This window comes from Pinus tabuliformis, chromosome 9 (assembly GCF_031772625.1).
Source record: "Pinus tabuliformis cultivar Carrire ecotype Pingquan chromosome 9, CPIR1, whole genome shotgun sequence".
In the NCBI taxonomy this organism is placed as follows: domain Eukaryota; kingdom Viridiplantae; phylum Streptophyta; class Pinopsida; order Pinales; family Pinaceae; genus Pinus; species Pinus tabuliformis.
In genome coordinates this window covers 539,509,287-539,520,452 of record NC_142307.1, presented here as the reverse complement: position 1 = coordinate 539,520,452, position 11,166 = coordinate 539,509,287, and the positions used below count along the sequence as shown (strand labels likewise).

At 36.4% G+C, this 11,166-nt stretch overlaps 1 long non-coding RNA gene across 1 annotated transcript in view; it reads right to left on the bottom strand.

Annotated features, from left to right (window-relative positions):
- Positions 1–651: 651 nt before the first annotated feature.
- Positions 652–11,166, bottom strand: part of LOC149149645 (uncharacterized) — a 30,650-nt gene continuing 20,135 nt past the window's right edge. The window contains exon 2 of the long non-coding RNA XR_016263790.1: positions 652–703. This is a non-coding gene — a long non-coding RNA (uncharacterized LOC149149645). The remainder of the gene's footprint in view (positions 704–11,166) is intronic.

Genomic DNA, 11,166 nt, shown 5'->3' with positions numbered 1-11,166 from the left:
ATGCTTAAGCTATAATATGATGGCAGGAAACAAAAGAAAATTAGTGCCAGAGGAATTATATGATAACAAATTAATATTAATAAGAACAGTGTAAGTTTTTGTTACAACGAGAGCCAAATATGAAAAAAAAAAAAAAAACCCAAACCAAAAAAACAAAAAAAAACTGGCAACGGTGGCCGATGGAAAACCCCGATAAATTAGTTAACTACACTAAGTATGTTACAGTCTTTTAGAGAAGAAGTAAGAAACAAATTGCAAAATCCTCACTAGATATTTCGAAAAAGAAACCAAAGAATAGTCTCGACATATTTTGCAAAATGACCATAGGAATTTCTGGCAATCAACAACATAGGATAACAAAATAAAATAACAAGTAGTTGAACAACCCTCACTGAGCGTTATAATTGTTTTTTGCTAGGTATCCTAAATAAAATAACAAGTAGTTGAACAACCCTCACTGAGAGTTATAATTTTTTTTTGCTAGGGTTTCTGACTCGGTGAAAACCCTGTCTTCATTTTTAAAAGGAATAATATATACAGAGATACCCTATGTCTGTGAATGGTAGGGTTACAACAAGAGATTCTACCGATGACCGTACTGTAAAATTAGCAAAAGAACCTTACTGTAAAATTAACAAAAGGAGTACTCAACTGTATTCCTTCATGACCACACTAAAATGAGCTCAAACCCTGGATCTGCAACCTGTGAATTAAAAACAAAAAACACAGTTATATATAAATAATGTGAATGGAGGAGAAATTACATGGTAAGAATGAAGAATTTACCGAGACTGTAGCGATAACTATACCTATGAAGAAATGATATTATGCCACTGAGAAAAACCTCCTTTCACAACAGGTAGCAACAACAAAGATTTACTAATGAAAGTTGGAGGAAGTGTAGCTTGGCGTTCATGCTACACCTGTTATTGCCTCGTCTCCACTGCCAATTGTGAGAGTTAAAGGAAGGCTAGTGGAGAACAGGAGAAAACCAAATGACACAATTTAAATTGTCACAAGACATTAAACCCTTCTTGAAAACCCTAGGTTTCATAGGAGCCGTAGATCAAGCTTCTTTTAATAGACACCTTTCAAGATAAAACTTATACGTGGCTATTTGGTGGAGTTTCTCGTTAAAGTGTGGAAGGAGGTTCCAGAATTTTTTTACAGGTTGGGAAAACTTATCATAATTTTAACATTGAGGACAATCATCTTTGATTGCTATCTGCAAATGCAGGCCTATTTATTATTCAAGGAAAACCACGACCCTGAAATTGAGGGGGCAGGCTTTCGTTCTATCTGCAAATGCAGGCCTATTTATCATTCAAGGAAAACCATGACCCCTGAAATTGAGGGGGCAGGCTTTGGTTCCTGCTAGTTGCCTCTGAGTCTTGGACAGTTGACCTATTTCTTTAGATCTAAGAAAAGATACAATTTCATACTCCAACCCATAGAAATCTCTAAGATTATATGAACCCATGGTTTTATTCAGTGTATAATAAACAAATTATAACGTTTAGAATAAGTGGAAAAATAATCTTTTATATAGCTATATCTAATGTCCATGCAACAAACATTAAGGATGAGAAACACTTAAATGAAACAAGTAATCTGATGTAATAGTTTGAAGGACTAATGTTAGGAGTATTTGATAATTAATATGCAATACATATATAACCTATAATGTAATATTTTGAAAGACTAATGTTAGGAGTATTTGATAATTAATATGCAATACATATATAACCTATAATCTGATGTAATAGTTTGAAGGACTAATGTTAGGAGTATTTGATAATTAATATGAAATACATATATGACGATGATGAATGTTAAATGATTATTCTTTATAAAGATATGACTACTAGAAATATTGTTTATAAAAATATGGCTACTCAATAGAAATATTGTTTATAAAGATATGTCTACTCAATAAAAATATTGTTTATCTTTAATATTGTTTATAAAGGTATGGCTACTAGAAATATTGTTTATAAAGATATGGCTATTAGAAAAATGATGTATTGTTTAGGAGTATTTGATAATTAATATGGAATACATATATGACGATGATTGTTAAATGATTATTCTTTATAAAGATATGGCTACCAGAAATATTCTTTATAAAGATATGGCTACTCAATAAAAATATTGTTTATCTTTAATATTGTTTATAAAGGTATGGCTACTAGAGATATTGTTTATAAAGATATGGCTACTAGAAAAATGATGTATTGTTTATAAAGATATGACTACTAGAAAAATGATGTATTGTTTATAAAGATATGACTACTAGAAATATTGTTTATAAAGATATGGCTACTAGAAAAATGATGTAGAGAGAGGGTCTTTATAGAAATATATGGTTACTAGAAAAATGATGTAGAGAGAGGGTCTTTACAAAATAAGACAAGGGAAAGATGGAAATTGATTATTGTTTATAAAGGTATGGCTACTAGGAAAATGATGTAGAAAGAAAAATGATGTAGAGAGAGTCTTTACAAAATAAGAGAAGGGAAAGATGTAAAGTGATTATTGTTTATAAAGGTATGGCTACTAGAAAAATGATGTAGAGAGAGGGTCTTTACAGAATAAGAGAAGGGAAAGATGGAAAGTTATTGCAAACAAAAAAAATTCAATGTTGTTGCAGGTTATTTTTTATAAAGGTATGGCTACTAGATCCTTCTGAAACAATATCTTCTTGAAACTGTTCTCTTGCCATATACACTCAAAACAAAAATGGATTTAGATTCGACTAGTTGTGATGTTACATGAGAAATAGAGGTGAAAGAAGGCAGGATGAAAGATAATGCATAAGGTCTATGGAAGATAACTTATGAAGAAGAACAAGACCGATGGCGATTGTTGTTTTGTTTCTGTATATACTTTAATTATTATCAAATCTTGTCACGTATTGATTATAACTTTGAACAATTTAATTAAAAAAAAATGTTCATTATAAAATCAATTTATTATATATATATACATCAATAGTTTCTAAATTAATGGAAAATTTACATCGTGGAGTGCACATGTTCAAAATAAATAAGGCTTCACTATTACTAGATATGTTGACCAACAAGTACAGGAAAAAACACACAATCATCAACAGAAGAAAGGTAGTAGACCCAATATCAATAACCCATATGAACCAAAACTGCTAAAAAATAAGAATAAATCCCACCCTCACCACTAACCATTCAAGTTGGCTGGAGCCTAAGCGCCATTCATACCCTCACCAAGTTGGAAAAGTGCATCGTGCACATGAGACTCCATGTGTGTCGTTCTCCTCTCGAAATTATCCATCCGCTCTTATAGTCACTTCTGACCTCTTCGAAGGGAGTCCAGTCGATCTAGAATATGCCATTGATTATGCTAAATGTCATTTAGGAAGATGATAACATGATTTCGGTCCTTGTGTCTATCATGAGCCAGTTGTTTTACCATTGATAACACTTGATAAATTTAAGTCGTTAGGAAGTCAAATGGGGAGGGAAGGTCCACGCGCTCAAGGGAGATGCTATGAAGCTGCTCCAACTCACCCCCTTCATCTTGTTCGATGACTAGATGCACAACTCCATGCCCTAGAGGTCCCACACCTCTTTGGGGCCATCCTCTTTGACACATCATTGGTGTGTTGGTAAGGGTTTTCTTTGGTACTTGCCTTCTCTGCAAACCAGAGATAGGGTTATCCACCCCATGACACCAACCACAAGTCTTGTCAATTAAAACCTCTACGATTCCTGGGCAGTGTACCTGCAAAGCACAATCCCATTGCTTAAACACACAAAAAAGCCCATACTAGCACCAGACCATGATGTAGGGTTCTCCTCCCACCAACCCAACTAACCAGACACGGGGGTCTTCATCCACAAAACCGATTAAATGACACCTCTCCACAAACCGAAACACATCGCTTGACAACTCCTCCTCCGCCTAGAAACTAATAAAGGAAATTTTAAATGCCCCCAAATGACCACCAACCGTCTTACTTAGCCCACACTTCCCTCCAAGGCCACAAAATGACACTAATCATAAATAAAAAACAAAACCTGCAGAGCTTAAAACTGATGAACTAAATATAAAAGAGTGGATACATGGAAAATTCCACCAGGACCATTGATAGACTTTAGAGGCCCCTTATTCGTCGGCTCTTCCACAAAAGAGTACCAATCAAATGACGTAAACTGATGATTGAAAAAAGATAAGGACAATAAAAATAGTAATACCCGCAAGAAGGGGGCCATATCACCAGTATCCACTGATAGAGAACCCAACTACAAGCACCACCACCCCCCTCACAAGCCTAGGAAATCCTCTATTCTCTGGAATTCGTCGTGAGTCAGGGTCCCAAATTACATTCTGTATTACCAGTGGAAAAAAAAAATCACCTCCCCTCCCCTCTCCATTGTTCACTGTGTGCAACACCAAGCCAAAGAATATGAATGGCTCACTTGATAAGCTTCCCTACTCTCTTGAACACTCTATTCACAAAGATTTTCTAAATGCACTCAGAATTGTATTTACATGAAAATAATAATACAATATAAATACATGAGGCTATGTCTCGAGATAGCTAGTCTATCTTGGACATACAATCTCTTGGTTGAGTGAATATCTCAACCACACACCAATCTAAGAATCTAACTAGTTGGAGAGAATATCTAAACCAAATAGACCTCAACAAAATCCTAACTAATAGGAACAAACTCATTATAGAATTGATGAGCACACCAAAGACAAGTAGGAATTATATTTTCCAAGTCCCCCCTTTAATGACTACTTGTCTTGATCTCAATCAACAAAGTCTAACTGTGGTCTTGGTGTTTACAAACACGATTAAAAAAATATGTCAACGTCCATATAACCATCTACCAGAACGCATGAGTACCAACTGCTGCAACCGCAAGTTTACTAGGATGTCCTTCATGTACATGGTTCAATCGACCATTATCTTCATACCTGTACCTGTACCTTCAAAACCCCCTCCATCATCATCATCATCATGGGTTTTCTCAGATTACCCATAACCATACTCTGGGTTTTATTGGCTTACCCTAAACCATGCCCAAGGTTTTGTCGGCTGACCCTAAACCATGCCTACAAGGATCCCTGTCCACTTCACTCTCACACGTGGTTTCTGGCTTACCACAAACCTACATTGCAAAATGGTTTCCGGCTTACCACAAACCTACACTTACATACACTCTCATAAGTGGTTTCTAGCTTACCACAAACTTGCACTTCCAAAGTGGTTTTTCGCTGACCACAAACCTGCAATTACAAGGTGGTTTTTAAACTACCACATATATCATGGGGGTACAGATGCCTCATAAGGTCCACATCAAAAGTGACTCAGGCACAATACACACTCCAACTTGTAAAGTTACCAAGTACATACTTTCCAAGTACCACTACAAAACATTACGTTTGCATTCTTAATTATACATGTATGTGACACAAAATATAATTTAATAGTGAGTCTATTCCACAAACTCACACAAAATTTCACTTGGTTATCCATCATCCTTTAATCATTGTTTCTTCTCCTTTACCCCATCTTTGGAAATTGTTCACATCTTGGGCATCTTTGTCTTTGCCAATTAAGTCTTGAAACTCCATGCTTAACCTGCCATTTGTTAGAGTAGCCAATTCTAATAAAATAAATTCATATTGAGGTGGCTAATATGTATATTGTTTTAATTCCAAAATACTAAGTTTCATCATAAAAAAAATTCATTTACCCAAGCATGCATAAACAACCATGCTTTCAAGCAAACAACCAAATTTCTATCTACTCATCAATTGACAATCCTCCATTGTGATGTGCTCTTCCAGGTTTCTTAGAACAATGTGAAGCTCTTTCGAAGAAATTGCCCCGTTTATATCATTCAAATCAACGAATTCTTGCAAATTCACATAAGGAGATGGTGTATATGAATGCACAAGAGAGGGGTGTCAGGGGCATTCCTTCTTCAAAGAAGTTGACATACCTGATAGTTCCTTCATTAGATGAATCCTTAATTGAATAGGATGCACACCCTCTCCAATACATGCCATTACAAATTGTGAATATTGAAATAATACATCTGTTGCTGCCTATTTCTTGTCTTTAGTTTCGTAATCTTCCATGATGTTTCTTCTGTTTCTACCCTCTTCCTCCGCGACATACTACCCAGACAGATTAAAAGAGAGATCAAGAATGTCACAATGTGGTGGGTCACAAAGTCACGTTTCTGATGTTATAAAATTGATATCAGAATGAATCCATCTATCAGACCATGCACCTCGCTTATAGTCTCTGTACATTGCCTTGCGATGATCATGAATCATTAATCACGTTGGGGCCATGATGAACTTGACAGATCCACATCGCTAAACTGCAAGTTCCAACAAGCTAGCAATGTTAATATCGTCCTCTGTCACCATGACGCATGGCAAACTCATTATGTGATGTGGAGATCATATACAACCTTCCTCCAAACTCACATTGTTCCACGACACAACTCAACTACAAGCAATTGTACTTTTTTTTTTGCTTTCCCACAGTTCTGACTAGTCGTTGGATTACAAATGTGAACAAAGCCATCGTTCTTAAGGTGACCACAACAATCTGTAGACTCTTCCTCAACGTTGTCACAATCATAGACATACTAGCATAATCGATCTGCAGAACATAGGTAAACACATCCTCTGGTTAACGTGGATTACCTCTCCACAACAATGCGGTTCACACAACCCAATCGCTCTTCTCTCTCCAGACCATTCGCTCTTCGCTGGATGATATCGCAGGAAATTGCAAGTCTCAACCAAAAAAAACTAATCAGAGTTTATAGGTGGGCGGACACTTCACCATCCAGCCTACTCTCTCCACTCACCATCGCACATTTCACCAGGTGGTCACCATAGCAGTTACTTAACATTTTGGTAGCACCATCACACTACACATTAAAAAAAAAAAAAAAAAACACACGCCATTCAATCTCGCAGGTAGAATGTGTGCCCAAATCACAACAAACACTACATAGGTAGATCACTGTTGGCTCTTGATCTTATTTACAAAACTACAAAGGCTTGGCCCGCCAATACAAGATATCTACGACTCTTAGCAGATTTCGACGTTGCTGGCAGTCACACTCGCACAACTTCAAATGCGCTTGAAAACCTCTCCCAACCATGATATCTGCAACATGATTCTTGCACGAGCTCCATGACACAACTCAACTAGATTCCTCTCCAATCGGCTCCACAAGAAATTTAATAATCCAATGGAAAAACAAAAATCTAAAGCAATACAAATATACTCTTTTATTTCCCTCGGCCCGGGAGGGCTAAGGCCGAGGCCCACGGGCTCTGATACCAACAAAATTTTTCTAAATGCACTCATAATTGTATTTACATGCAAATAATAATACAATATAAGTACATCAAGCTATGTCTCAAGATAGCTAGTCTATTATGAACATACAATTTCTTGGTTGAGTGAATATCTCAACTACACACCAATCTAAGAAGCTAACTAGTTGGAGATAATCTCTCAACCAAATAGACCTCGACAAACTCCTAACTCATAGGAACAAAGTCATTCTAAAATTGATGAGCACACCAAAAACAAGTAGGAATTATATTTTCCAAGTCCCAACAATTACAAATGCGTACAAACACTCAAAGAATAACAATTTACTCTGGATCACCTCCATAATGTTCCTCCTTAAAGTGCCAAACAAGAATTACATGCCACACTTCAAATTCATTAATACCACGTAGATGTGCTATTAAACACCCAAATCTTAAACCTCACCATTTCCATTTGCCACCCAATTATGGGTTCTCAAAATATATTAAAAAATAATGTTTTAATTTATTTATATTTAAAATATTTTATAATATTAATATTAATTATTAAAAAATAAACTCATTTAATCTTATAACAAATTTTTAGAGATATATATTTTAAAAATTAATTAATTAAATTTATTTTATAAATTTAAAATTATAATCAACTTCATGTTATCATGTTATTACTCGTTATTATTAAAATTTTATTATTAAAATTTTCATTGGGTTCTCTTCATATTTATTTCATTGAAAATGATTCTTTTATTAATTCTTCGAAAACTATATAATTAGGCTATGTATTTTTTTTTAATAGAAATTTAAAAATTATGATATACACATGTGAGAACTAAGGTAAGAACCCCTTTTACTCATTATTATTATTAAAATTTTCACTCAATTATGTTCATATTGAAAATTGCAATAACAACTTATCCCATGGAAAACATCATTTTATTACACTTTTAAATAGTCTTTCGAGATGAAATGAGATTTTATTATTTATCAAAATTAATATGATGCTAAGGTTTTATCCTTCCTCAACAACAATAATAACATTGCGTTAATGCATATGAAATATAGAGCTTATATACATCTATAAAATAAATGCAACTAAATTTTTGTTACCTAAATTTTTTTAATAATAAAAATAAAACCACGCGAGGAGACCCGCCTTCAGCGGCCTCGCTCCCTTCCCCCTGATAACTTCATCGAGGAGACCCGCCTTCAGCGGCCTCGCTCCCTTCCCCCTGTTAAGGCCGCCATCACCATTAGGTGCTCGACTGTTAAGGCCGCCATCACCTTTAGGTGCTCGACTGTTAAGGAGAGGGAGAGGAGAGGGCCGCCATCGAGAGGATGCGTAAGCATGCTCGACTGGCTGCCATCACCTTTAGGTGCTCGTGTGAAATCGCTATGACTCACTAACAGTATAATTCGTTCCCGTACCGGGTTTCATACCGTCGTCAACCTTGCCCCGTCCCGTGGTATGGGTAAGTTATCCTCTCGGTAGATGGCTGTCATTCGTCCGTCCGTTGTACCACCCTTCTCGAAAGACTGTCCATCAATAAAAGAAACCCTCGAAAAGAATGTAATGTGGTCCCGAGGGGAAGCTGACATAACACATCTTTTATAATATATCCATGTTAAAATAAAGTATTAATAGAATTGGTAATTTTAGGAAATTTGATTATCTATCCATTGAAAATGCCAGAGACATTAATAATATATCGAAGTATTATAAAAGAAAAATTAAACATAAAAATAAATATATTAATATTATTTAAATAATTTTATTTTGTCAAGTAAGAAGGAATCTTTATATTAACCGCAATAAGAATATTACATATTTTACAAGGTAAACCTTGAGTTTACCCAAAAAGGTCCTCATGTCCTAACTAAAGCGGAAATGGCTTAAACCTTTTACAAAAAATGGAACCAACCCCTTAAACGGGTGAAAAGTCTAACACAAATATAAATCACATATAGTCGTAACTCAAAATAATTACATTTTCTACCATGAGAAAATGACGGGTCCACAATCCAGTGCATTGCCCTCCCACTGCGGTCACTGAACCCCGATCACCAATCAGCCAGAGAACCTCTGCCCAACAAAATCAGTGATTACCATTTATCGTTGAGATGAAAAATCTCCTCATTTGATCGTTGTGTTTCCATTGATCCATACAACGATTAATTAACAGACAAACCTACATCACTTCCAGAATTGTTCCTCACGCCGCTGTATCCTTGGTCTTCCTCCTCTATTCTCCACCTTTCCCATTGCTCCATATCTTGGCAGCCTGACAGAGACAATCCTCAAACAGTTTCCCTAGGGGTAATAGCTCTCAGACGTGCTGGGTGTCCCTTTCCTTATTAATCACTCCTTTGTTTGCCAAACGATCTGCTACCATGTTAGTTTTTCTCTTCACATGGACAAAGCTTACAGTATTTAAGGTTTGCAGATGGGAGTGAATACGGTGAAAGACTTGGAGAGCCTCCACTATTTCGACACTTTATCCGATGTTGTACCATTGCAAATTTTCTTCACTGCTCTAATAATCAGTTCTGAATCTGCTTCAATGATGGTATTATGTGAATCTGAATTCACCAATATTTCCAAGCATTGCTCTAGGGCCATGAGTTCCGCCATGCTATTAGTGGCCTTCCCCAAGTGGCCATGAAAGATTTTATTTATTTTCCCCTCTTCATCTCTTATAACACCTCCAAAACCAGCTAACCCTGGGTTGCCCTTAGATGCTCCATCTATATTGACCTTTAAGAAACCATGAAGAGGAGGCTTCCAAATGTTTGTATCTGAATTTATTTGGCTCACTCCCTTGATAATGCCTTGTGGGCTTATGGATTGAAGACCCAAATGTAGTAGAGTACTCACATCTTGGGGTAGAGGAGGGTCCTTAGGCAGAGTCCTCAGCAAGCTATTGACTATATCTTTAAGTTGCCTTAAAATTTGGTCAATTATGTGCTGGGGATTGCTAGCTTTGTTCTTGAAGATCTAACTGTTGCGTTATTTCCATACATTCTAGATAACAAAGCCTGGAACCAGGGTCCAGGCTCTATTAATAATTTCATTCCCCGAGAAGTTTTTCCTCCAGTTCCTCAAAGTGTTGGAGATGCTGAGTCTGTCCCTATCAGTATGTTTAAATATTGTTGCCACCCAGTCCCACACAGTGGAGGTGAAAGGGCAGAGGTTAAGAAGGTGATCCATCGTCTCCTCTTGAGAGTTGCAAAGGTAGCATTTGGATGGTCCAGTGAAGCCTTTTTTCAGGAGATTTTCCCAAGTTAAGATTTTTCTTTGATGAACTAGCCAAATAAATAATTTTATTTTCATCCAGTGAGGGCTCTACCAAAGATTCTTCCAAACTTGATCAGGATTGGGATAGTTAAATCCTGTTACTACCTGTTTTGCTTCTTTGAGATTAAAGTTGCCTTCAGTGTTCTTTCCCCATCTTAGTTGGTCAGGCAAGGAGGATACCAGAATCCTTCTATGCTCTAGTTCCTGGGTAAGAGAGTCTGCCTGGGCTCTCAGAGGACTCTCTTCATTATGGCCTAGATCCTTCCAAGTTCTCCATTTTTCATTGTTCCTTTCTTGGTTCCAGAAGTCTTTCACCATAAGTAGACCTTTGTTGTCTGTGTCATTCTTGAGAGCTGCTAATTCATCCTTATACAAGTTGGGTTCCTGCTGCTAGTTATCCTCCCAAAATCGTGCTAGATTCCCAGCTTGAATTTCCTAGAAACTATGTTGCTGAACAATACTTTTGTTTTCCCAAGCAAGGTTCCAAATATGGGAGCCCTTAATGTTACCTAACAATC